Source organism: Sus scrofa, chromosome 1 (assembly GCF_000003025.6).
Source record: "Sus scrofa isolate TJ Tabasco breed Duroc chromosome 1, Sscrofa11.1, whole genome shotgun sequence".
Taxonomy (NCBI): domain Eukaryota; kingdom Metazoa; phylum Chordata; class Mammalia; order Artiodactyla; family Suidae; genus Sus; species Sus scrofa.
The window spans coordinates 58,048,821-58,076,165 of record NC_010443.5 but is presented as its reverse complement, the minus strand read 5'-3'; the positions used below and the strand labels follow the sequence as shown (position 1 = coordinate 58,076,165).

General features: G+C 42.4%; 1 protein-coding gene across 9 annotated transcripts in view; it reads left to right on the top strand.

The window, feature by feature from the left end:
• The window catches only part of BACH2 (BTB domain and CNC homolog 2), a 400,538-nt gene that overhangs the window by 205,575 nt on the left and 167,618 nt on the right, over positions 1-27,345 (top strand). For 3 of the 9 annotated variants that reach the window (XM_021090103.1, XM_021090108.1, XM_013992699.2), the window contains one exon: positions 4,082-4,230. The exons of 5 other annotated variants lie outside the window; for them this stretch is intronic. The gene's annotated coding sequence lies outside the window, so the exon portion shown is untranslated. Of the gene's footprint in view, positions 1-4,081; positions 4,231-13,678; positions 14,818-27,345 lie in introns of those variants that run through there. One more of the 9 variants, XM_021090121.1, reaches the window with a different exon arrangement.

Genomic DNA, 27,345 nt, shown 5'->3' with positions numbered 1-27,345 from the left:
CCTATGCCTCCAAAGACCCTGGCTATTCACCTAGGATGCCCCCAACCTCCCCTTAATTCAGCACAGCGAGTTTGCTAATGCCTGTGCCATCCCCAGGGCAGGAAGGCTGCTCGAGGACCCTGCCCCTGTACTGCAGGCCTCAGAGTGGGGGGTACTGCCCTTGGCCTCCAGGAGGGCCTGCTTCCTAAGAGTGTTCTTAAGGCTGCCCCATCCAAGCCATGGCCAAGTCCCAGATCACAGAACCATTAGCCTCAAGAAGCATTTTAAAAGCTTCTCATCCAACCCCCTCATTTTACCCAAGAAAGCAAGTCCAGAGAGTCACTTGGCTGGTTTGTGGCCAATTCAGAGATAAAACTCCCCCTAACTCGGTACTTTTTTTTTTTTTCCCTCTATCTTCCTGTTGTCAGTTTCCTCAGCTGTGAAATGGGGATTAGTATCTTGATGCCTCATGAAATTGTTAGTAAAAAGAACAACGATACCCAACATGTCACGCATGTGTAGAGTTTGCAGAAACTCTCTGGTGTGCATTCTCATTTAGTCCTCACAGCAACTTGTGAAAGGTGTCAGGCCCAGAGGTAATGGATGTTCTGCCCTTGACAGCAAAGCTGCTGGGAGTGGCCGTGCGGTCTAAGTCTCTTAGGGCTTAGGAAACTATAAACTCTCTTGTAAATGTAAGATAACATAACACATGGCATTACCAGTTTTTAGCTTGTGGTATTTTGCAGTTCAAGATTTAGTGACATTGAAAGTGTAACTTCGTTCAAGCAATGCTTTTTTTTTTTTTTAACTTTGATAATGTGCCAATTGCACAGACTTTAGTTCAGCATTAAAACAGAAGTGGGCTGCTTCGAAGTCTATTTTTTTTTAAAGGAGAAACTCCAAATGTGTAATTAGCTTTAAAAATGCTAGTTGTGCAATTTGAGTAGCTAGAGAGCTTCTGGTAATCGTTTCTGTTATTAGCAGTGGTTATTTTTTTAAATTTCCCCCCAAATAATTAGGCCCTTTGGAAAAAACACAGTATGTTCCTTGAGGGTGTTGGGTCATTTTTCACACACTATAGGCCTGGTATACTTAGAAGATTAACCATGTATCTTTTGCGGCAAAGAAAAATCATGTAGAAGCCATTCACTCACTGGACACCTAATTATCAGGAGAATATGCCATTTAAAGAATGAAGAGAAGCCACAGAGGAAGGAATGGTTCACTTCTTAACGCAGCCTTAGTCTTTTGGTCTTTGGATAAATTTGATAGAAACCTCCCCAACTTTTAGAAGATTGTTGACAGGATAAATTTAACTCACTCCCAAAATAAAATTAAATTTATTTTGCCTCTCTCTACCTCTATGAACTGCAGATGTTTTATGCTATATACTCTACTATGCAAAAAGTGAATTTATAGGTAAGGGAAAGGGCGAGGTTATTTCCTTTTATATAACAAAAAAAACCTTCAATTTTTTTATTAGTGTATGAAAATTGAGGACTTCTCTACATCAGTTATCTTGTTAAGGTTAAATGTATAAAGGGAAGAGAGAAAGAAAATTTATTCGAGAAAGTTATAAATGGAAAAGAACTTGGGGTTGTGCACCCTGATTTAGCATTACTAATTTGTAGTCACACTTGAGAAGAATCTGTTGCTTGGTTGTTCTAGAAAGTGTATATCATGTGTGTGTCTTCATTCTTCTCTGTGTATACCCTGTTTTGTGTTAAATATGACAGACTCTCAATTGTACGCTAACAGATACAACCTCCCTCCTATCCATATAAGACCTTCAGAGTGTTTACGATTATCTAGAATTTTCTTGGACATGTTTATGCCACTTTCCCAGCTTCATGCAGATACCCTTGGAGGTGCTGACAAAAAAGAGTAAGGGTAAAAGTCCGACGTGGAGTCATCAGGTCATTGGATTGTCTTGAAGTCTCAAGACACTAGGCTTGAAGAGATCTTTAAAATTCCAAACCTTTAATTCCTCCAGTCTTACTAGGGTTGAAGAGGGATTGATGAGCAAGCACATACTTTCGGACTTCACCGCCATCAGTTTTTGTACCAGTGCACTCAGCATTCCATGAGATAATGCAGGCAAGGCACCCGGCACCAGGGTTGACACATCGTAAGCACTCGGGAGGGTGAGCCATTATTATTGGCTTGTCTGATTTGATTTTGTCTTCGTGTCTCTTTCTGCTCTCTGATGGCCATGCTGAGGAGCAGCAAAATAGACAAGAAATGGGAAAACACCAAATGGAAGGGAGACACAAGGCTCAGTCGTCCAGAAACAGAATTGATCAGCCCACAGATTTAAAGACGATTGTTTCTTTTCTTGTGATGATGTGAGGATTACTTCCAGACTCCTCCATATACCCTTTTCTAAGCAAGGACCCCACGGACAAGTCTCCCTTTCCCAGATCTGACTCAGTCCAATCTAATGAGGGCAACTTGATGGTAAACCTACCTTATTCCCATTTCTGTCTTGTTATCTGAAAAACAGTGAGCTGGCTGTTCACTATCTTCTGTGTAAGAAGTACAATCTAAACAGGGTTGCTGTTGACCAGAACGTTGGTAAGATGTACAAGGGGCAAGAAATGTTTTCTGTGCCTGTGATAAAGTGGGTAATTAAACAAATTAACCAAACACATGTGCTGTGGCAGGTGTGTAAAATGGGAGAGCTTTTCTGAAAAGTCATCAAGACCCTTAAAGCTCACGCCATTTGACCCAGTAATTCTTTTTCTAGGAATCTACCTAGGAAAATACCCAGCAATTCAGACAATCCGATATTCAGATATGTCTTTCAAAGCGTTATTTGCAATAACAAAAGAAAAGAAAGCAATATGTAATTCCAAAAATGAGAGAAATAAACCAAACCCTTTTCTGTGGTATGTAAGACTACACAGACATTGAAAAGTATGTTTCTGAAGAATTTTTAATAACTTGGGGAAATGCTCACATTCATATAATATCGAATTGAAAAGTAGAAACAAACCTCTGACTAGTTTTGTGTATCTGAAAAGAACACTAGTCCACAATCCCTTATTCCCAATTCTGAATCCTTTAGGTTCAGAAATCACAAAAGTCTCTTGGTGACTTCTTTGGTAGAAAAACCTGATCTGAACTAACGCAAGGCTTTCTTTTATCTGACTAAATAAGAATGTGCATCTATTTTGCTGCAGAGATATTTAATGTGTTTGATTATGGGGTGCTGTTCCAGATTCTGAAGGGGTATAATGTAATAAATGGTAGTTGAGCATCATAATACTTCTTAAAATCCAAGCAGTTCTTTTTTTTTTTTTTTTTTTTTTTTTTTTTGTCTTTTTGCCATTTCTTGGGCCGCTCCCTCGGCATATGGAGGTTCCCAGGCTAGGGGTCCAATCGGAGCTACAACCTACACCAGCTCACGGCAACGCCGGATCGTTAACCCACTGAGCAAGGGCAGGGACCGAACCCGCAACCTCATGGTTCCCAGTCGGATTCGTTAACCACTGCACCACGACAGGAACTCCCCCAAGCAGTTCTGAACTCTGAACTCTGTCTCAGGAGGTTCGTCGAAGGGGTCATGGACCTATACAACAAAATGTCATTAGTGACTCACCAATGGTTACAGTCAAGATTACGGTTGATTTATTTTTTTCTTTATGTTTTTCTGTAAATTTTCCAGATGTTATACAATAAGCATGTATTTATTTTCAGGAAAAAAAATAAGTACTCTTAATTTTTTTAAAACGTTTGAAACATCAGCAAATCCTCTGTCAGAATTCTCAAATTTATCATTTGCTTCCCAAATCTTCTTGTTAATACAGCCATGTGTGTCATTTGAACCCAAGGTGTTCTGATTTGTTGAAACATTCATTAGATGAAAGACAGAGATAATGGGCTGGACATGGACCTGTGTCCAAGCTGCTTTGGGTTCAGGAGAGCCCCAATGATACTGATTATTTTATCGTGTTCTGTTTAGGTGGACCAGTCAAAAGACACAATAAGTTAGAGGTTGGTCATGAAAGCAGGGGTGGGGTGTAGCAGGATGGCAGGCAAAGGGGAGACGTGAGCATGCAAGGTTTCCTCTGCTAATGGACAGTCTTCCCCCCCCAATCAGGTGGACGCTCGCTGACTTGTCACAAGGTTGCCCCACAAAGCTTTGGGGTCCATGTCTGAATGGATTGCTGCAGCCTTCTCTTCTCTCCCTTCGCCCAGTTCCCTGCATCCTAAGACTCGAAGCCAGCACAGGACCTGGAAAAATTACATGTAAGTTTGGATGAAGGTTTCTTCCTTCACACCAATCAGCCCTAAGAATTTTCTGAGGTAATAGCAACAAGGTATCTTGAGAACTATAATTGAGGAAGGGAGCGGGAGTTGGAATCTATATATTGGTGGTTCCTTAACTCAGTGGATCGATCTTACACACTAGCTTGCTTCAGAATCACCTAGAGGGCTTGTTAAAGTCCAGCTTGCTGGGCTTTGTGCCCAGATATCTGACTTAGGACATCTGGGGTGGACCGGGAATTTGCATTCCTAACAGGGTTCCAGGTGATGCCGATACGGCTGGTCCAGGGACCCCACTTTGAGAACCACTACTTTAACTCAGATGTTGACTGAAAGGACAGACGATAAAGCTTGGAAGGTGTATGAAGTATCACTAAATTAAGATATTTAGTGCTGTACTTAATGCATGGACTCATCTCTCGGAAGAGAGAATATTATGGTCTTCTCAGCACCGTCACCTTTGAAAGTCCAGCCAAGTGGATGTCATTATTTTCTGCCAGCTTGATTCCAGAAGTGGGAGCACCAGTCATTCCTTGCCCTTGGCTTTCAACAGGGATGACTAGCAGTGCTATTAATAGGCTAGAATGGCAGCTCTGGTCCTCTCGCAGGTGTAGTCATCATGCTTTTAGATACACTCAAAAGGGAAAATCTTTTTTCCCCTGAGCTGGGAAATACATTGGTCCCTTTCAAAGTGAATCATCCCAGTATGAACCTTCCCCCTCATACACTTAAGTGGGACTTGATTTACAGAACACACATGGGAAGGAAGACATACCCCTAATAAATGGTCCAAGCCAGCAAGTCCAGGGTTTTGTGGGGTTATAAGTTCTCAGGACTAACATATCTTGAAGATCAGATGTTATTGTGTTAGCTTTGGAAAAAGCCAGTCACTGTGCTGCCTTGAGGACAGAAGCAATTTGTTCCATGTTAACAGTGAAAAGTGGAAGATTTTGGCTCAACAAATGCACACTTGGATATATGTGAGCATGTGTGAAAATATGCAGAGGTGCCTGTGAATCTATACGCATTTTGTGTATTTCTAAGCTTTCGATGTTGGAGTTTTAAACATGTTTTCTTTGGTTTCATTGAGTCAATGTGATTATAAAAAGAGTACGAATGACACTATCCGGGAAATGTTTGAGAAAGGTCTGGACATTTTAAATCTGTGGCTAAGCATTGTGATTTATAACATTTTACTTGGATATTGTAGATGTTATCATTCAAAGTAACACTTAGGACTTACAGTTCTTTAATAATAACCCTCTGAAGTTGAGAATGATCACTTTTAATAAAGTAGTTCCCCAGCAGATACGTAACGGTGTATATCTACTGCCTAAACATTAACAGAGGCAAAAATTCTGGGGACAAATATAAGTGCATGTGTTTAAAATTCTGAAATAAATAATACTAGTAAGAAGAAGACAAAAAAGTGGTAGGTGATGAAAGAGTTCTCTAAGCAATTAATGCAGAGCTGTCTTCTGGGGGCTGCCCAAAGGGGAACAGGACTGGCATTAGGACTGACAGAGTTGTGAGTGATGTAATTGCCTATTATCACTCTACCCACACATCTTGGTCAAGCCCTAGTTGGTTATTCTGCACGGCATTCATGGAAGTTTCAACCCAGGTGTGAAGCATCTTCACCATGAAGTAAAAGAAACAGGATAGGTCAAAGGCTCCTTAATCCCCCTCCTGCTTTGGCATCTGTGAGCGCCCATGTTTACACTTGGATTTTCCTGGTAGATGACCTTTGATGGCAGTCAGTTTAGTAACTACAGGCCAGGGACGCTGCTGGGACGACTCTGGTGACTTGGAGCTTCAGATTCCCACCAGCCCTGGTGCTGCCAGCCTGGATCTCTCCCCATAGCCTTGGGCAAAGCACTCAACCGCATGCCTAACGCACCTTTAAAAATGTCATGTGTGGAGGGATGAGGGCTGTGTGGGAACCCTCTGAGCTTTCCTCTTGATTTTGCTTTCAACCTAAAACGGCACTGAAACAAAAAGTTTAATGTAAGTTTGAAAAAACTGAGTACCAAACAGTCTGTGATTCCTCAAAAAAGTAAATATAGAACCACCATGTACCCCGGCCATCCTGCTGCTGGGTATATACCTGAAAGAAGTGAAAGCAGGGACTTGAACAGATATCTGTACACCCATGTTCCTAAGCATTCTTCCCAATAGCCCAAAGGTGGACACAAATCAAATTTGTAACAATGGTGAACAGATAAAGAAAATAGGGTCTAGGAGTTCCAGTTGTGGCTCAGTGATTAATGAACCCGACTAGGATCCGTGAGGATCACAGAACAGTTGAATGAGTGACCCGCAGACCTCTGAGGAATACGCAGGATTGAATCACTAAGTAGTCCCACTGGGGCCCTACTTTGGGTGGATGTTGCCTTTCTGTGTTTCCAGAAAGTTGGCCTTGGAGAACAATCAGTGAATTCTTGTGGGGCCTGGTAGCCAGGTTTTCTTCAGAACTCCTTCACTTTGCTCCTGTACTGTTTTTGTTTGTTTGTTTGTTTTATTTGTCTTTTTTTTTTTTTTTTGGCCATTTCTTGGGCTGCTCCTGCAGCATATGGAGGTTCCTAGGCTAGGGATCCAATCGGAGCTGTAGCCACCGGCCTACGCCACAGCCACAGCAACACGGGATCCGAGCCGCGTCTGTGACCTACACCATAGCTCACGGCAACGCTGTGGGATCCTTAACCCACTGAGCAAGGCCAGGGACTGAACCCACAACCTCATGGTTCCTAGTCGGATTCGTTAACCACTGAGCCACAACGGGAACTCCCTGTACTGTTTTACTTCATTCCTTTCAAGCTCTGCCCCCAGGTCTGACCAGGGGTGTGTAATTCCTATAGAGCCATGTATAAGGATCCATAGATTCAAAAAATGCAAAAATCCCCGTCTTAAATTATCCCACTTCCTCCTTAAGACATCAAAATTATTTGTCTATGCGAGCATGCATGTGTGTGCGTTATGGACATATATGCATATACATACATACATGCATCTGTATGTATTTGGCTCAAGGAAAAGGTATAACCAAAAAAGAGGTGAAATAAAGTCATTAGAGTTGCAGTATAATCCCTATAATTCAGTCCCCTCATTCCTGCCACAGACTTTCCATATCTGCTTAGAAATAAACCCTGCATGCTCTTTGCTTAGGTGATGGAGAACAGAGGATAGCAATCAAGGTTTCAGAGTCAGTTGCCGTAGGGAGCTGCTAAGATATTTTAAAAATAGGAAATTTAAGTTTTGATAGGAAAGAAAATCCAGGTCAGCAAGTCTAAGAGGGAGAAGTACTCATCCATCGTTGCCATCCCACGTAGCTACTGGCACCTGGACCTTCAGTTGGTCAACGTGAATGTAGATTCTAATCAAAACACATTCAACCCCATGAGTTCTGAGACCATGGTTTTCAGGCGGACACCCTGACACAGATCCCCCAATGGTCACCCAGAGGGAATGAAATGAGATAGAGAAAACCAAGAAAGACGGACCCTTGGAGGAGCTCCTGGTCGGCTCTCCTGTCTCCAAGGAATCAGGTATACCTTCTTCCAGATGCTGAATCCATGTTTAGTGATGGCTCAGCTACCTGGAACCCAACTAACCAGGACCCTGAATTAACCAGCCTTTGTGCTTCCCCATCCCCCCTACCCCACCCCCTCCCATACCCCACCCTACCGCACACATCCCACTTCCCTTTTTCAGTGATAAAGATTCAGAAAACAAGATAGCTTTGGTTTAGTAAAGGTGGAGAATATACCCCAGAGGATATTTGTAGCTGGTGACGCTGACCTGCTGAATCATTGAGAATGGTTAAATGCTTTATAATTAGGAAAAGAAACTGCTTTGGAAAGATTTTCAGCAAAAAGCTTTTTCTAGCTGTCTGTCGATTCACCGAAAAATTGAACCAAACCAAAAAATCTTGTCTTCCAATAGCCGAGTTAACTGAGCTTTTATTGTACCTATTTTTGTGCCTTAGAAATCTAAAGATGTTGACTTCAGGTAGAAAAACATAGCATTCATTTTTATTCTTGAGAAACCATGCAAGTTTTGGCTTTTACCACCTTTCTGGTGCCAAAGTTTAAATCTCAGATATTCTGTTTACATTTATTCTGTTTATTATACTTGGAGGCACTCTAAAAGTTGTGATGTTAATAATGAGTGGTATTAACATAATTTCATGAACATATATATTTAGCTCGTACTGTCACTGGGGAACCATTGGCATAGTTTTGAAGCCAATTCTACTTTTTTAAGAATGTATGTAATTATAACATATTGTTTCACAATTTTGTTCTGCTCAAGACATCATCAAAAAAATTTTAATATTTTTAACTGAAGTACTGCTGATTTACAATGTTGTGTCAGTTTCACGTGTACAGCAAAGTGATTCAGTTATGTATATATTCTTTTTCAGATTCTTTTACAAAATATCGAATATAGTTTCCTGTCCTATACAGTAGGATCTAGTTCATCTATTTTATATACAGTAGTTTGTATATGTTAATACCAAACTCCAAAATTATCCTGCCCTCCCCTTTTCCCCTTGGTAACCATAAGTTTGTTTTCTATGTCTGTAGATCTGTTTCTTTTTTTCCCACTGTACAGCAAGGGGATCCAGTTATCCTTACATGTATACATTACAATTACATTTTTTTTCCCCACCCTTTCTTCTGTTGCAACATGAGTATCTAGACAAAGTTCTCAATGCTATTCAGCAGGATCTCCTTGTAAATCTATTCTAAGTTGTGTCTGATAAGCCAAAGCTCCCGATCCCTCCCACTCCCTCCCTCTCCCACCAGGCAGCCACAAGTCTTTTCTCCAAGTCCATGATTTCTTTTCTGATTTTCTTTTCTGGATATTAGATTCCAGTTATAAGTGATATCATATGGTATTTGTCTTTGTCTTTCTGGCTCATTTCACTCAGGATGAGATTCTCTAGTTCCATCTATGTTGCTGCAAATGGCATTATGTCATCCTTTTTTATGGCTGAGTAATATTCCATTGTATATATATATATATATATATATATATATATACCACATCTTCCGAATCCAATCATCTGGTGATGGACATTTGGGTTGTTTCCATGTCCTGGCTGTTGTGAATAGTGCTGCAATGAACATGTGGGTGCATGTGTCTCTTTTAAGTAGAGTTTTGTCTGGATATATGCCCAAGAGTGGGATTGCTGGGTCATATGAAAGTTCTATGTATAGATTTCTAAGGTACCTCCAAACTGTTCTCCATAGTGGCTGTACCGGTTTACATTCCCACCAACAGTGCAGGAGGGTTCCCTTTTCTCCACACCCTCTCCAGCACTTGTTATTTGTGGATTTATTAATGATGGCCCTTCTGACTGGTGTGAGGTGGTATCTCATGGTAGTTTTGATTGCATTTCTCTTATAATCAACGATGTAGAGCATTTTCTCATGTGTTTGCTGGCTATCTGTATATCTTCCTTGGAGAAATGTCTATTCAGGTCTTTTGCCCATTTTTCCATTGATTGATTGGCTTTTTTGCTGTTGGGTTGTATAAGTTGTTTATATATTCTAGAGATTAAGCCCTTGTCGGTTGCATCATTTGAAACTATTTTCTCCCATTCTGTAAGTTGTCTTTTTGTTTTCTTTTGGGTTGCCTTTGCTGTGCCAAAGCTTGTCAGTTTGATTAGGTCCCACTGGTTTATTTTTGCTCTTATTTCTGTTGCTTTGGGAGACTGACCTGAGAAAATATTCATGATGTTGATGTCAGAGAGTGTTTTGCCTATGTTCTCTTCTAGGAGTTTGATGGTGTCCTGTCGTATATTTAAGTCTTTCAGCCATTTTGAGTTTATTTTTGTGCATGGTGTGAGGGTGTGTTCTAGTTTCATTGCTTTGCATGCAGCTGTCCAGGTTTCCCAGGAATGCTTGCTGAAAAGACTGTCTTTTTCCCATTTTATGTTCTTACCTCCCTTGTCAGAGATTAATTGACCATAGGTGTCTGGGTTTATTTCTAGGTTCTCTATTCTGTTCCATTGGTCTGTCTGTCTGTTTTGATACCAGTACCACACTGTTTTGATGACTGTGGCCTTGTAGTATTTCTTGAAGTCTGGTTCTGTTTTATATATAAGTTCATTTATATCATTTCTTTTAGATTGCATGTAAAAGTGATATCATATGGCATTTGTCTTTGTCTGATTTCCTTCACTTAGTATGATAATCTCTAGGTCCATCCATGTTGCTGCAAATGGCAATATTTCATGCCTTTATGGCTGAGTGATATTCCATTGTATATACATACCACATCTTCTCTAAGCATTCCTCTGTCAATGGACATTTAGGTTATTTCCATGTCTTGGCTATTGTAAAGGATGCTGCTGTGAACATTGGAGTATGTGTATCTTTTTTTTTCTTTTCTTTTCTTTTTTAGAAACCCCATGGCATGTGGAGTTCCCAGGCCAGGGATCAGATCTGAGCCACAGTTGCAACCTAAGCTGCAGTGGTGGCAACAGCAGATCCTTAGCCCACTGTGCCGAGCCAGGGATTGAACCTGCATCCCAGCATTCCCAAGACACCACGGATCCCATTGCACCACAGTGGGAACTCCTACCTTTTTGAATTACAGTTTTCTCTGGATATATGAGCAGCATCAAAATTAATTTTCAGAGTTCCCGTCGTGGCACAGTAGTTAACAAATCCGACTAGGAACCATGAGGTTGCGGGTTCGGTCCCTGCCCTTGCTCAGTGGGTTAACGATCCGGCGTTGCCGTGAGCTGTGGTGTAGGTTGCAGACACGGCTCGGATCCCGCGTTGCTGTGGCTCTGGCATAGGCTGGTGGCTACAGCTCCGATTCGACTCCTAGCCTGGGAACCTCCATATGCCACGGGAGCAGCCCAAGAAATAGCAAAAAGACAAAAAAAAAAAATTTAATTTTCATTCTCTGTATATACACTGATGGTACAGATAGGGGTGATGTTATCAGCATGGTAGCTACAGGTCCACAGTTTCCAAAGATATTCCCTGTGAGTCTCTAAATAAACTCAGCCATGCATATATGATAAAGCTACTTAGTGATGTCACTAAGATGTCAATTGGGGCACAAATAGTTTGCCAATGTACTCTAATAATATCTAGTCTGTTGCTTTTTAGAGGTTATTTGTTCTTTTTTGAATGTGCCTGTACTAATGAAGTGACAACTCCCTCTGAACCATGATTTCGCCCAGGGGATAGCTCCACTCTCTCCAAGGACACCCACATTAAACAGAGCATTCTGAGGCCTCTGGGGCCTGGAGCTCTGTTGTAGCTGGAGAGGCCCTGACCATGAGTCATGGTGAGGAAGAACAGTATTTGCAAAGCTCTGTAGTGTAGCAGGCTTCTTAGAGTCCTTGAAGTGTGCTTAACTGGAAGCTGTAATGTTTTGTTGCTAGCAGATTTTCCCTGTATTTCATGTCTGATTTGTCACCAGGCCAGATTATTATACTACATCCCATGTATTAAGTGTCCTTAGTCACTACAAAGAGCAGAATCAGAGAATAATTGTTTCTTTCTATCAAAACAGAAGTAGCTTTATTTTCCTGAATATAAAAGTAGTACATACTTATGGTACACAATTTATAAAATAACAGAATACTCAACATTCTGTGATGACCTATATGGAAAAAGAATATGAAAAAGAATGGATGTGTTATGTTTATAACAGAATCACTTTGTTGTGCAACAGAAATTAACACAATGTTGTAAATCAACTATACATCAATAAAACTTTTAAAAACGAAAAATAAAGTCATTGCCAAAGATAAAAAAGAATAGAAGCAAGAAAATAAGTTATCTTTAATCCATCTACCCAGATACAGAGTTAACTGTGTATCTGTTAACTATATCTGTTAACTGTTCATCCAGCTACCTGTTAACGCATACTTTTGGGTATTTTCTTCTGGACTTTTTTCATTTTTTTAATGATTTTTATTTTTTCCATTGTAGTTGGAAAAAATTGAGTGTTCTGTCAATTTTCTACTGTGCAGCAAAATGACCCATACTTCCTCTCACATTATCCTCCATCATGTTCCATCACAAGTGACTAGATATCGTTCCCTGTGCTGTACAGCAGGATCTCATTGCTTATCCACTCCAAGTGCAATAGTTTGCATCTATTAACCCCAGACTCCCAGTCCGTCCCACTCCCCCCCCTCCCCTTGGCAACCACAAGTCTTTTCTCCACCATACTTTTTTCATTTTATCAACTAATTCCAAATTTATAAGCAGTACTCTGGACTGATGACATCTCACAGATGGGTGGAGTTCAAGAATGATGCTTTGATATCATTTTCTATGGCAACGATCTCCTAGTTGCTTATTTTTCTCCCTTCAAATTACATTTAATCACCTCTTGCAAGAGGAGATACCTGTGTAGACTCAATGGTGCCTTTATCAAGAGGAAATCACTATTAACCTTTTTTTTTTCATTTCTGCATTCTGTCAAAGAATGATTTTTGAGTGGCCCCGCAAGATCCTAGGGGGTCTCTGGAATCATTAAAAAAAAAAAAAAAAGATTTAATGAGGTACAAGATGATTCCAGTGTTGGATCAACTGATTGTGTTCTAGTTATTTAAAAATTCGCAATTGATACCCTATAAGGCAATTTGGCAGAAGTGGGAAAGGGTGATTAGCCAGATCCCCCGTTTCCCAACTATACTCCAAACAATATTGACTCCAATAAAATTCTCATTTTATATTCAGATGTATCCCTTCTTAAGAGTGCTGTGAACCAGAGAGTTTTCCTTCAACTTTACATCCTTTTTTCCCTTTTTAAAAATATTTATTTGTTTGTTTGTTTATTTTAATTCTCATTTTATTTTTTTATTTCTTATTTTATTTTATTTCATTTTTAGGGCTACACCCACAGCATATGAAAGTTCCCAGGCTAGGGGTCGAATCAGAGCTACAGCTGCCGACCTACATCACAGCCATAGCAATGCCAAATCCAAGCTGCATCTTCGACCTACACCACAGCCCGCTAAGTGGGGCCCGGAATCGAGCCTGTGTCCTCATGAATGCTAGTCAGGTTCATTACCACAGAGCACCAAGGGAAACTCCCAACTTTTCATCCTTTATCCCCCTTCAAAGAAGCTTCTCTTCAAATTTCTCTGGTGCGTTCAGGCTGTGGGGTGGGTTGTGATGTGCTGATGTCTCTGTGCTTTCCTTTGGATCAGGCTGAATCCTAACACTTAGCCAAAGTTAGGAAGGGCTTAGACCTCTGAAAGAAAAGCCAGATAAAAATTAAGGGGATGGGAGTTCCTGGCGTGGCACAGCACAAACGAATCCAACTAGGAACCATGAGGTTGCAGGTTCTATCCTAGTCTCAATCAGTGGGTTAAGGATCTGGCATTGCCGTGAGTTGTGGTGTAGGTTGCAGACTCGGCTCGGATCCTGCGTTGCCATGGCTGTGGTGTAGGCCGGCAGCTGTAGCTCCAATTTGACCCCTAGCCTGAGAACTTCCATAAGCCAAGGGTGAGCCCCCCCCCCAAAAAAAAGGATTAAGGGGATGGCTAAAGGATTCATCTGAGAAATATTGCAGGAATGCCATCCACAAACCTTATGTCAGTAGAATAAGAAGTGTCGAGAAAGCAGCTGCTAAAAGAGATTTGGGCTTTTTTCAAATGATCCGTATTGGGCATTGGGTCTGATGAGGTCTCCCTCTGGGCAAGACTGAGATTCTTTGAAAGCAGGTCCTTCTAGGTTCTTCCCTCTGCATCCTTTCACATCCCTTGTATCCTTGTAGGTAACAGGGCCCTAGTGCGTATCGACTTGAATTAAGATTTCTGTGGCTCTTGCGTGACAGATGAACAAATGTGCTCCATCCGGGTGTACATTCTGCCTTCTTCCAACAGCAGTCAGAAAGGACTGTGGTAAATGCCGATGATTGTGTCAGATGCCCAGGTTGGGTACCGGTTTGGGAAGTGGTCTGCGGTGCTTTGATCTTCCCTTGGAGAAGGAGATGCTCGTGTGGATAGTGAGAACTCGGTTCCCTACCTTCAGTTTCGGTTTGACCTCCTCGCTTTCCTGAGTCACGGCGTTCGATCAGCAGCGACAGGCATGTCGCAGAAGCCTGAGACTGTCCCTTGGGCTGTTTATGACACTGTCTCTGAATTTCCCATGGCACGAGCAGCCCGCATTTGTCGTAAAACTTTAAGAACTCGCTAAAAGTTTAGTTGGTTTGCAGTTGACATTGAGATTAACTTTCTCTAACCTAAACCAGTGAAAACTAAAACACTCCTCACCACATAAAAGTTTTGCTTTCGCTGTGTTCAGACCCCTCCCACCCTGTCACAGCACAGTCATTTGGAGTCTAGCGTGGGGCGGTGTGGTTGTATCTCAGTGGTGGATGACCCACTTTTTCGTAACACTTAATTACCCGTGTTTTTACAACACTAGTCAGAGATTCTGACAAGAGTGGCCTCTAACCTCCCAAAGATTCTCTGATCCAGCTCATCGGCGCTGCTCTGGGAAGAAGGTGTGAGCTCTGCAGGGCGTGTATCTACCAGGGATGGCAGCATTTCCTCTGGTTTCTGGATAATGAGCAGGCACACAGGTAAAGATGCCTTTCTCAGTGTTGGCTCTTTTCATGTCTTAATTATTTTGTGAAACTGACTTTGAAATATTAATCCCTACCTGCATGTGTTTGCTTTGCGGCGTGCTCAGGGAAACAGGCGTTTTGATTCGTACCTAGAGCCCCTAATAAACTACCTTTTCATGAAATGTCTGAAGAGATAGTGATCATGTCTTTCCTGTCTATGCCCCCAGAAAACATCCTCTTCCTCAAATTTTTCTTTTTCTGATTTTCTCTCAAGGTGATTGTGTCTCAACATCAGCTGCTCCGCTTGGCAGCGAGAGCGTGTGTGAGTTCATGCTTGGTGAGCTGCGGGCTTTGGGGGGTGACTGGATGGGGCAGACAGAGGTGAAAATGCACGGGAGGGAAGGGGACGAGAGAGTGTGCCGTGCCTCTGTGAGCCTTGTCCCGAGTCACCCTGAGCAGATTTAAGACGTGCTATTGACCTAACTTTGGCAAAATCTATCCTGTCAGCCTGCTGTTTTAGAAATGTTTCTGTTGTCACTTTTGTTCATTCACAGAACTTTTAAAACACCGTCCTTGTTGCAAAACAAAACATGGTAGGCATTATCTTCCTGAATTTACAGGAACGTTTTGGGGGGTGCATTTCTTCGGTGGAAGCCGGTTGACATGTGGCTTGCAATAGGGCGGTGGCGGAGCCTGGCGGATCACGTTTGCCAGTGCGCCGCCTGACCCACCGCCCTTGGAGTCTTTGAAAATGCCCAGAGATAAGTCAATGTTGTTTTCCCTGAAAGTCCTGATACAGAAAAAGAATGAAAGTACAAACACTAACTGGAAAAAATGTCACACATTTTAGCCACTTTGCATCCCTTGTTAGGACAAACCCCGGGCTGGGTTTTTTTACATTTGTGAACTTGTGCGGTAGGTGGAGCAGTGTGGGTGGCCCAGAAAAAGAAGCGGTTAGAATAAGATTTTCCATTTATTGCCCTTTGTGCATGGCTAAAAATAAGATTCATACAAATCAGAATATGTAGTGCAAGCACAATCACTCTGTTAATTTTGATGACTGGCTTGCCCACATCTTTGCATCTGTCTGGTAAGTGGTGCATTGGGGAAATCGATGTGTCTCTGTTTAAGCAGCAAAAAAGGCAGCCAGGTCTAGGCGCTGTTTGTCTACCTGTGATAGTTTATCAGCATTTTCCCCTTCTAAAGGAAGAAAGATACAGCTCATACATAAGCAAATTGTGTCGATGGAAGCTTGAAAGAAGCAGTGATGGAATCCTTGAATCTTTTTTGAAAAGTAATTGCCTTGTTTGAAATGCTGTTTGGCAACATCCATCTTCTTGGCTCATTGTTAGAAAGTTGTGTCTCATAGACTCATAGAACAGCAAGGGGGAGGAATTCTTAATGGTGTGGCTGAGAGGTTGGAAAACTCTTGCTTGTGTAGGGACGGGCAGTGTAAGCAAGGACAAGGGTGGGCACATGGGTGCTCTGGAGTACCCTCTGTGACACAGATATTGGAGGGGCAGTTAGCCAAGTAAACCTCCCCCCTTCATCTGACTCCTAAGACTCCTGCAACCACAGTAAGTGGTAACGTGTCAGTTTGTGGCTACAAGAAACAGCAAAGGGAGACAGCGGCAGGGTTCACAGGGAAATTTCTACCTCGGTGATCCCAGCAATGGTGCTGTCCCCGTTCCACTGTGTGAGTGCCTGTGACATTTCCAAAGAAAGAGAAGGTCTGCAAGTGTGCCGAGCCTTTCGGTTTGATGTAATTTGGGGAATAAGATGAGTCAATGGGGCAGTCGTTCTGGAAGTCTCTGGAAACTGAAGATTGCAAATCACATTCCACACTGATGACTCCAGCCTTGGCAGATGGTGAAGCATGGGGCTTAAAGTGGGACAAGAGGTTTGGGAGAGAGGAGACTCAGCCTCAAATCTTTGCTCAGCTACCTGTCGACCTTGATCTGTTTATTGAACCTCTCCTTGGCCTGGAAGTCTTTAATTAAAACCTGGAACAGGGGTAGAGGCTACCTGTTAAGGTGGTGGTAGGGAGTAAAGCCGATAATGTGGGAGAAGCACAAAGCCAGCGCTCAATAAAAGGATGGTGTCGATGCTTATTTGTGCTGTTGCATCATCAGAATGTGGTGGAGGATTTCAGGGCCTGGAAGGGGCTCCCCTCTATGCCTGGTGTACAGATGTTGGAATTCAGTGGAGACATGATCAGCCTCCTGTTCGGTGTCTCTCAGTCAGGTCATTTACCAAACAGTTTGGTTCTTCTTAGGCTTCTGATGTTACCTAGGGGCTCAGGTTGTTTTTTGGTGTGGGTTTTTTCTTTTGCCATTAAATTAGTACCAGGGATGCCTGTCTTTCCTCTTAAGATGAGCACCGTGTTGAGAAGAGTCAGTTATTTTTATGTTCTCACTCTGCTTTTTATTTAAACATGGGTATTTCAGTTGTGACATCTGTGCATGTTAATGATAGTACCTGCTGATATACATTATGAAAGAGAAAGCATTAATGCTGTAATCAAGTACGGTTTTAAATATTTCAAGTGGGAATGGGCCCAACTTGAGGAGCAATTAGCTTCCATGGTGGTACAATTCCCTATAGAAAATCTCACATCTGTTATCAGTAACCAGAATGTTGTCATTCTGGTTACTGATCAGTCCTATAGATAACCAGATGCTGACATGCAGAAAACAAGTACTGTTGCTTCCTTGGCTTTGTATTATTTTTTGGCAGTTATTTTCTGTTTAATGTCTACCTGCCCTTCTAGGAGTCTTTTTCTGCCCACTAACGTTTTGCATTATGTAAATCTATTGTATATTTCCTCATAAGGTCATTCTTGTAAGTATCACTTACCTTTTTTGGTTAACCTTCAGTATTAGATACTAAGCGTGCCCATCAAACTCTTCCTTCAAGTCCTCCATGACCTTCCTGGGATGCATTTTCTTCACTTATCAAATTAAAAAAGAAATTATAACTTCACCTTGACTTGGCCTCACCTCAGAACTGACAAGCAGTGATAAATGAGACCAATAAGCTAAGGAATTAAAACACAGTGCAGGTATAAAACAGAGATGGCTCGGCTTTATTGGTCTATGTATTTTGCTTGTTTTTTTTTTAATTATCTCTCCACCTTTTCCTTTTCATGGTCTGCCCTACCACCCTCTTACAGATACAACCTCAGGTTTGCAATGTACATGTTAACCTCCTCATTGGATTTTCTGGATTTTTCATGTTAGGACCCATCAGTCTGTTGGGGTGGAGACATTTCTCAGGTCGTCTCCACTAGTAAAATCTGTCTTTTCTTGAGTTGATACCCAGGTACTTTCAGTGCATCCAGACATTGCTGCTTTTTCCATTCTTTCCCCTGTGGAGTGAAACGGAAGCATGCTTTTCAGGCAGAGCAAATCATTCTAGGTGACTAACAAGTTCCTAGCATCACAGATACAGCTTGGTCCCCTCCACGAACACTCACACTCCCCATTCTCTTTGCCTGCCTAATTGCACTTTGCCATAGACTGAAGTTTCTGTAAAAATCATAGGCAAAAGAAGGTGATAAATTAGGCTCTGGCTGTGATTTCCTCCCACACCTTCATAAGGAATGACAGAGACTCTGAAATTCATCTCGTTGATATACCGCCTGCTTCTTCCTGCAGAAGAGCCTGTTTTAACCTATCCTTCATGTGCAATCTGAGGGTACTGGCCGGGCTGGGCTCATTATTCCTTTGGTTGAATAATGTAAAGCATTTGCAATGGAGATTTACTCTAATGATGTATTTGAAGTGCACGTCCGCATTGCCGTTTAATGCACTCAGTCATGGAATGCTTTAGAGTTTATTGCTAATGGATGAATCCTCGGGAAAATCGGAATTTTCAATAAGATTGACATTTGGAGTGAGAAATAGACATCTAATGAGAGCATTTCAACCGAGGTTTGTAATTAGGGCTGAATGGAGTAAATTTGTACATGCACACCCCAGAAGGGCACAGTGGAAGGTGAAATTGCTCACTCTGTATGAATGAGGCATGAAGGCCGATGGATCAGTGTCAGGCCATGACACCATGGAGTATAAATGATACTGTCACCAAGTGCTGCACAAAGTATCAAGGGAATTCCACTCCAGTAAATGACATTACTTAGACAGACCTGAAGGCATTGTGTCGGAATGAGAGAAGGGAGGAGAAGGCTGTCGGCACCAAGTGGAAGATATTACAGCAGAGCTGTCGGCAGGGATGCACTGGTTTCCATCATACCTGGTGGTGTTGTATTCTCCATTCGTTAGTTTTCAGAGGTTACAAATGAGTACAGGTGAACGCACACCATGTCTGCTGGGGTATGGGTTTCACTTGGCCACGGGGGAATACATAGAAGTTGATTTGTGTAATAGACTGGTTAGTGCAGGATTCCCTCTCTTGTTATTTGTAGCTGAGTGATACAACATGTTCATCTATAAGCCAGCCCTTGTTATTTTCTTTTTGTGAAGATGCAAAGTACCTTATGAGGATGTAATCACCCTTCTCTCTGTAATGTTGTTTGTTTCCTTTCCAATCCTGCCTTAATAAGAACATATGTTTCTTTAATCCTCTCCTAACACTTCTTCCCTCTCATCACCTTCCATCCTGAAGGGAAACAAATTGTACCGGTGCCTAACATTTCATTTTTAGTGAAAGAGGTCCAAGTTAAGAACAGTTGATTCCTAGAGTGCAGTTTGTGCAGAAAGCCGTTTTTTTTTTTTTTTTCACTTCTTCTGTTTTCTTTTGTGCCCCCGCAGAGAAGTGAGGCCACCTTTTGAGGGGAAGTGCTAGGTGAAGAAAATAAGAGCATCGATGGTACCACTGCCTTCTCAGTCATCGGAGGTGTGCTGGACACCTCGTCCAGTTTAACTTCTAATGGCAGCTCTTGAAAACGCCATACCAAGTGCTCCGGAATTAGTCATGGTCACTTCTTAACCCCAAAGCAAGTGTCTTCCCGGAATGGGTAGTGATTTGAAACAGTATCTGTTCTTTTCTATTTTTTATTTATTTTTATTTTTTATTAAAGTATAGTTGATTTATAAAGTTGCACAAATTTCTGCTATACAGAAAAGTGACTCAGCCATACGTATATATTATACATTCTTTTGGGGGTATTCTTTTCCATCATGGTCTATCCCAGGAGACTGGATATAGTCCCCTGTGCTATACCATAAGACCTTATTGTCTTATCCATTCTTGATGTGGTAGTTTGCATCTACGATCCCAAACTCCTAGTCCATCCCATTCACTCCCCCTCTCCCTTGGCAACCACAAGTCTGAAACAGCATCCATTCTGACTTTCTTAAAACATGTTTCACTGTGTCCTTAGTGAAATAAACCTGATAAGCATGCCTGATAATCTCGTAACAAGGAGAACACACGGCATTCTGCGAAATGTCTCTCTAAGGCTTCCAAAGAGCAGATTTTGAGCAACCCTTTTGAAACAGGACACAGATAACAGTGACAATAAGATCTTGAATTTGACTTTTATTTTCTCCAAAATAGTACTTGATCCATTCAGGGGACTGTAATTTAATCTTCATGTTATAGCCGTAGTTACAGTCTTATTTTATTCATCCAAGCATGAAACTTAGTAAAACCAAGATACTTGGAAAACTAGTGTGAGAGCGGATAGGAGAAACCTTGGTTCGCAGTAAGATAGTTGCTCTTTCTCTATTGTGTCAGGTATCATCACCTTTAACAACATTTTTAAAAATGTCCTCAGTTGAAGATTCTTAAGTAATAACCACGTGTGAAAGGCATGAGGGCAAATATCTTAGCACCATGACCCACCATCCTTGGCACAGAAGGACTGTGCTTATAGATGTTGCTTTACGTACTAAAGTGACATGAAAAGTCTGGGACTCTTAGGCTGTGTGGGAAATGAGACTCTCACCTTAAATAAACTCACGGGAATTTTCCACCTTTGTATTATGTTCGTTTTGATGGCGGTATGCACCTTACATCTTCTCTTCTCCTTTCTTCCATGACATCAATTGGGAGAGCCCATGTGTTTTGTTATTTGCCACAAAACTGCACATGGACACACATTTCTTTGTCCCAGCCTCTTGATGCAGCATGCTGTCGGTCTACACCTTTGAGTTTTTCTGAATTGAATCCTGATGGAAGATGTTTAACAGCATCCACAGTGGAGCGGGTTTGGATGTGTCTCCCATCTGGGGAGGTTCCTTTGTTCTTGCCTACCTTTCTGTGTCTGCCTATATGCTCTTCCTTTTTTTTTTTAACATTAAAATTGGAAAGGGAGAAAGAAGTGCTCCTTGGGAGAAATAGGTCTAGAGAGAATTGTGAGTACTCATTCAGAAGCTATTCTTAGTTCTGAGAAATATAATGAACTTGAGCTTTGAGTCCTGCTGAGTCTCCCATTAATGATCCCGCCGTCACCCCCGCCCCCCACGTGATGATGTTTTCCCTAAAGACGGATGGTATTTTTCCTCCGATATTCTGAATGGAGCACCTTCCAAGGAAAACACAGCTTAGAAGGCTTTGGGTCCTGCTGCCCAGCAGACCTGCCTCTTGGATGGTTTCCTGGATGATTCTTCATTGACCTATGAAGGGCTTCTATTTCGCCTTACCCTGAAGTCTGCTCTGTAGAAGAAACTTTTCCATGGATCCTGATTTACTTGTCAGGAGTCAGCCCATTAATGTTAGCACTTCACTTACGTGATCATTATGGTGTTTCCAGCTGACAGATGCTGTCACACACTCTGCGTTCCCGAGTTCCCAGTGCTGCAGAAAAAGAGACTTTTGTTCCGACTTGATGAGGAAAAAAATGCAAACAACAACACCAGCCCAGCCACCAGAGATCCTATAAAGACATGTTCAAATGAACAATAAGGCTGTTTGTTCACAGATGATATAAGGATATAAGAATTTAAACAATAAGACCTCTTATGAAATGTGGCAAAATATGCACCGCAAACGTTGTGAAGTTCTCTGTCTCAGGGAAGCCAGTTTTACACGGGCTTCAAAAAACCCATTAACGTATAAGCCACCTTTTAAAAAAAAAGAAAAGAAAATCACTTGTCTCACTGTAACATTAAAGCAATTTCTGCTCTAAGGAAAGCTAAAATGCATGCATTTATATAAAGTACATGCACTATAATTTATAAAAAATACAGTACTCTGTTAGGGAGCAGAAGGCCTCTTTCCTCCTCCACCTGAAATGGAAAATCCATCATTTGGTCAAGATCCTTCTTCCCTGAATAATGTTTATTTCTTCAAAGTGAAAAAAAAAATCCTTTAGATCAGTTAGATTCACGATCAAGTTTTAAGGCTTGGCAATAATTCTCTAAATCCTCTGACATTGGTGGAGCATGGTGAGGGAATAATTCTGCTTTAAAAGAAATTTTTAATTGCATTTACATTTATTTGAACCCTCCTTTTTTTTTTCTTTGTGCCTTTAAGAAAGACTTAGTATATTTGCAAACCCTACCAGGGTGAAGGCAGGAAAATGCAGAGATTTCCTTGTCAGCTTGGATCAGGATCTCTGACAGTGCCCCCAAATTGTTTCTGTTTTGTTGATTCTGGTGTTAAAAATGTGACCTTCCTGCTTCAATAAAGAAAAAAAAATGTTACCTTCCAGGAAAAGGAGGAGGGATAAAAATAATAAAACAACAACAACAACAATGATTTAACTGGCCAGAGGTGTTCATTGAGCTGACTTAGTATTAAACTCTAAAGATCTTCAAGTATTTGCAGATGGATATATATACAGCTTCCTTACAGAATCCTCTTAATTGAAGAAATGTTTCATCTCTATCTCTGTTGACAGAAAAGATTGCCTACTGATAATTGCTTTGCTTAAGTGTCTGATAATATGCCAGGAATGAGAGCATTCTGTGTTAGGTCATCTTTAATTATGCATGTACCACCTGTCGGCTCTAAATCAGCACCAGATTAGATCCTCAAGGAGTCAGTTTGGGGAGGGTTGGAGGGAAGCGGGGGTGATCTCTTTTAGAAACAACAAAAATAGAGAGTAGTAAACATGGCTTATAACCTGCAGCTTTTTTAAGGAGCCTCATCTTCATTGTTCTTGGGCAGGAATAAGCTCTTGGTACATCTGAAAGACGGTTGAAATCTCGCCCAAGCTACTTCGAGTGGCGATAAATTACTGTGAGAGTGGATGGTGGTTCCATCTGTTGCATTTCCTTTTTGCTCCTTCTCATCGTTGTAAATGAGCCAGGGAGAAGCTCAGAAACATTTTTTATAAGCTCTGTGAGGACAGGAAATATGTTAACGATGTTAGATTTCATACATTTCAGGGGTTTTTTTCAGTAGCGGGTTGGCTTTTTTTAGAAGGACAAATGTGGGTTGGAAATAATGTTTGTTACCCTCTGTCAGCTTTTGGTAGTTTTATTCTCACTTTTCAGGGTTGTTTGGGACTTTCTGGTGGGATGTTGAGGGTTCTTTACTGAAGGTTCTATTCTCTCTTCTATCCTTTGAGAGCATGGATTTGTGAAAGGTGTTTCTTTGTTCACCTGTCAGAGGCTCCAGGAAACCTTGAGATGTGAGAGGAGGAGGTTTGGGTTGACGGAGAGGCTGAAGGTAGAGAAGGGCTCAGTGGAAGGAAACAACAGGGACATGAGGGGTCACGTGGTGACTTTCTTGGACACCCCTGCAAAGGTGAGGCTCCTAGCCTGACTGCTCTCCAGCCTGAGAACTGCCTCGGTAAAAGTTTGTGACTAATAACCCTAGAAACAAGAACTTGGAGATCCTAAAGTCTCTTATTCCAAACACTGCTGGCTGAAAGTGTTGAAGGGAAAACCAGTTCAGCTGATAAAGGCACGAAGACCCTGGACCCCATGCTCTTCTTCCTGAGCCCCATGGTCCAGCCTCATGGCACTGAAGGACCCTTGGCTGCCTTCTGATATATTTTTTTATGGTCGCACCCACTGCATATGGAAATTCCCAGGTGTCAAGGGAAGGTGCTGTGGTCTCTGCACACAGCTGGAGAAAGAACTTTCCAGATTCAAAGCAAGGTGAAGAAATGACAAGTTTATTGAGGCAAGAGACCCTGTTAACAGAGCGGACCAACTTCCTGATAATCAGGGAGACACAACCTAGGTGCCTGGTTGTGTCTGCTTTTATAGCCCAGAGACAAAGGAGTGCAAGGAGAGGTCTTGCCATACACCTGTTGACCTGCTGATTGGTTGGGGAAGAATGGGGTCTTCTGAAACACTTGCTGGTTGGTTGGGGACATATGGTGCCCTCATAGGGGCGAGGTAAGGAGTGGGCCACATACCTTTTCTAGTAGGGGGGCAGGAAGGAGTAAGCCAGGTGGGTCAAGGGGAGGCGATGAGGAGTGGGCCACATACCTTTCCTAGTAGGGGGACAGGAGGGCATAGGCCAAGGTGCTGGGGTGGGGAGGTCCTTAGGAACATTGTAACAATTACAGTGAGACGGGTGGGATGATAAGGGTCTAGCAATTCTTATCTCAGCTGGAGCCTTTTTGAGTTTTAGCTCTGGTAGAGAGGCCTTGAACTCCCACAGAAGGGAGTTGCCTGCTTCCTCCAGGAGTCTGTACAGTGAAACAGAAGGCGCCTTGGATCGCATCCCGGTTCCCACACATTCTGGCCTCTTGCTGGCTGTGTGACTGTGCGAGGGGCTCCCTCAAAGCTTCGAAGCTTCCATTTCTTGCCATGCAAAATGGAAACAATGTTTTCACTTCACGAAGTTGCCCTGAGACTTAAGCAAGGTCAAGGGGAGCCCTGTGGACAGCAGTGCGCTGTGCAGAGTTGGGTGCTTGCCCAGGTCCCCAGAAGGGGGACCTTGGAGCTCAGGGTTGTTACCAATGCAAGGGACAGAACTGCCTCCCTTGCAGGGTTACTGCTAGCTGGATATCTGAATAAAATGTCATGTATAAAAATAAAGCGTCGCATGTAAAAGCCCCCAGCACTGGGCCTGCTACAGAGCAGGTGTTAGGTACCATCAGCCTTGTTTTTGCCTCTGGACCTGAGGAGTCTGGGAGAGGGCGTCCTCTGTCATGCACCTCTGCTGGCCAGGTCCTCGGCAGGTGCGCTTTGACCTTCCCTGGAGACCTGGCCTAATGCTCACACTTTCTGTTGTCCTGTCGCCCTGTCATCTCAGTACAGAGCCACCGTCTCTGCTTCTTCCTTCTCCTTCCTCCTCCCTTCTCTCTTTCCTTCTCTTCCTAACCCTCTTGTCCTCTTTTTAGCCAGCTCACTTCCCTCTGTGCATTCTCCGGAAGATTGGTCTATGAGCACAAAGTTTAAAATACTATTTTCTGTAATTTTTTGTTCAAAACAAGAGGTTTTAGGTAGCTGGGGGGAGGGGCTTTTTTATTTTCATCTGAGTTTGCTTAGCGTTCTTTAATGTTAACATTTTCCCTTTCTCCCATCCCTTGGGCTCACAGTCATTAACTTGCCAGACACACAGCAACTGGAGTTGGGAAAGTGTCCTGCATGGGGAACCTAACCCATATAGTAACTCAGAGCAAATTCCTAAATAGAGAGCCCTCAGAATGCTGGTTTGATCCTCCTGTCCCATCCTCTCCTGTGGAAAGGGGTTGCTGAAACAGAAAAGGCAATGAGCAGGGGAAGGGGAGTTTCAACCACATTAGTGAGTCAGAAATTGGGGCCCTGCCATCCAAACTCAGATATCCCATCCATCCGTCTGTCCATCCATCCATCCATCCACTAAATGTTCAGGTAACAGGTCCTCATCTAAGACCTGGCGTAAGGTCCTAGGCGACTCTGTCCTCAACCTTCCTCCAGTCGCTTCTGCTATTTGAGCAGGTGCAAAAGTGGCTCATTTCATCTGTATGTGTGTATTCCCACAATCCTCATAGGTCTAGTTCAGCAAATGCAGGAGTGACAGTAAAAGCTTCCTGATGGAAGGAGGGAAAGAATGAAGGAAGGAAAATCATCAAAGGAAGAAAGGAAATTTATATATATCGTGCTGGGAGTATAAATTGGTACACACTCTGAGTGCAATGTAATAATTGAAATGAGAATCCAGGGGAGACATCGCTGCATATGAAAATTTGAATAAAGTTTCCAGGGAAGTGATGCTAATTATCCTCATTTATGTAGAAGTCAAAATGGAAGCCTTACATTTTCCAGGGACATCTCCTAAAACACGCATTTCTTCTGCTTTTTCTTCCACTAAGCCATGTAACTTTTTATTTAGCAGAAGATGGCAGCTTTACCTCCCTAGGACTTTCTATTTTTTTTTTCTTTTTTCTTTTTTTTGGCCACACTTGGGCATGCAGAAGTTCCCCAGGCCATGGATTAAACCTGCACACAGCACTGACAATGCCAAATTCTTAACTGCTAGGTCACTAGGGAAGTCCCATTTCTGATTTTTGAATCAGAAAAATGAGTTCTTTCCCTTCCAAGGAAAGTAAAGAACAATCTGATTCTCTGTCACCACACCTAGCTGCCTCTTACCTATAGTGTTTGTTTGGGTCCATCAACCTGGTGGGAAGAGAATAGCGATTAGTTCTTGGATTAGCCTAGGACTCAGCAGCTGCCAAATGATATGCCCATGTCCCAGCCCCTCAGCATCTCCATGGCAGGGGCAGGGGGAGGTCTGTCTGTCTGTGTGCACCCCTGGGTCCTCCCGGCAGTCCCACAAGAAGAGATTTCTGCAAAAGCACTTTGAAAATGCAGGTGCTAAATATGTAAAGAATTTAATTGTGGAATCAAAAGATGTCAGCTTGATTTTTCACAGTACATGTATGTGTTTCTCAAATCTTCACATAACATGAGGTCATTTGCTATCTGCAATTTTGTCCACTGCCAAATTCCATTTCAAAGAAACTTGCAATACCCTGAAAGAGGAATCATTCCTCCCTTTCTTCCAGAACATTTTCTGGACTTTTGTGTTGTTCACAAATAGACAAATGATATTTTTTGAAAAACAAGTGCAAGAGTTCCTGTTGTGGGTCAGCAGTAACGAACTCAACTAGCATCCATGAGGATGCAGGTTCCGCCCCTGGCCTCAGTCAGTGGGTTAAGGATCCAGCATTGCCGTGAGCTGTGGTGTTGGTCACAGACACAGCTCCAATCCCATGTTGCTGTGGCTGTGGCGTACGCTGGAAGCTGCAGCTCTGATTCGACCCATAGCCTGGGAGCTTCCTTATGCTGCAGGTACAGCCCTAAAAAGAAAAATAAAAAAAGCGGTGCAAAGATATTTGAGCTTTAAACGTCCACTCCCCGGGGTTTCCACAACACCGCTCCCGTCTTCAGTGCCCACCATACCGCCTATAGAGGGTTGTGTAAAAGCTTGATCCCCACCTTCAGAGTTCATGATCTAACAGAGCACTGTGGCATACACAAATAGTTGTGACATCAGTAGCAGGTGACAGGTGCTAATCTATTTGATAGGTAGAGCTGGGAGTAAGGAAGCATCTGAGAGAGGTAAACAAGCCTTTTAAACAGAATGAAGAGAAAAAGAAAAAGCAAGACACATTCGGGAATCCCTAGTACTGTCTTCCCAGATAATATCTTGTGTTTGTCTTATCCTCTTATTATACCACAGGATCCT